Genomic DNA, 452 nt, shown 5'->3' with positions numbered 1-452 from the left:
GGTTCTATCGAACATTTGTCAGCCACCGAGACAGAATAATGCTCAGCCAACTTTATCAGCTGATCCCTGGTGCATCTCTCCAGCAACTCCTCTGATGGAGAAGCTATAAAGGTCTCAACCACAGCCATTTCAACTACAAAACGCAAAACAACCTTTTATGCACGTATAAATGCCGCAGCTATGAAGCCTTCCCTCTAACTAACAATTTCCCATCTCCAACCTAGTCTTCATACAGCACATGCGGCGGGTACTTATGTATTTATTAGTCCGATGGGCAGGAGGGCGACTAGACAAACTAGAAACCTTCCTATGATCCACGGATGTACTCCCAAGCAATGCTTCAACCCCATTTGGCTGTAACACTAACCATCCCAGTGCAACGATCCTAAAGAGGAAAGCCGCTAAACCTGCACAGGGGAGTACTACACACCGCCTTCTAAAGTGCAAAAAAA

General features: G+C 46.0%; 1 protein-coding gene across 1 annotated transcript in view; it reads left to right on the top strand.

Annotated features, from left to right (window-relative positions):
- The window catches only part of sugt1 (SGT1 homolog, MIS12 kinetochore complex assembly cochaperone), a 176,677-nt gene that overhangs the window by 2,008 nt on the left and 174,217 nt on the right, over positions 1 to 452 (top strand). The gene's annotated exons all lie outside the window — the stretch shown is intronic.

The sequence above is a fragment of the Nematolebias whitei genome, chromosome 9 (genome assembly GCF_014905685.2).
Source record: "Nematolebias whitei isolate Nwh7 chromosome 9, NemWhi1, whole genome shotgun sequence".
Classification (NCBI taxonomy): Eukaryota; Metazoa; Chordata; class Actinopteri; order Cyprinodontiformes; family Rivulidae; genus Nematolebias; species Nematolebias whitei.
This window is presented reverse-complemented; position numbering and strand designations above follow the sequence as displayed.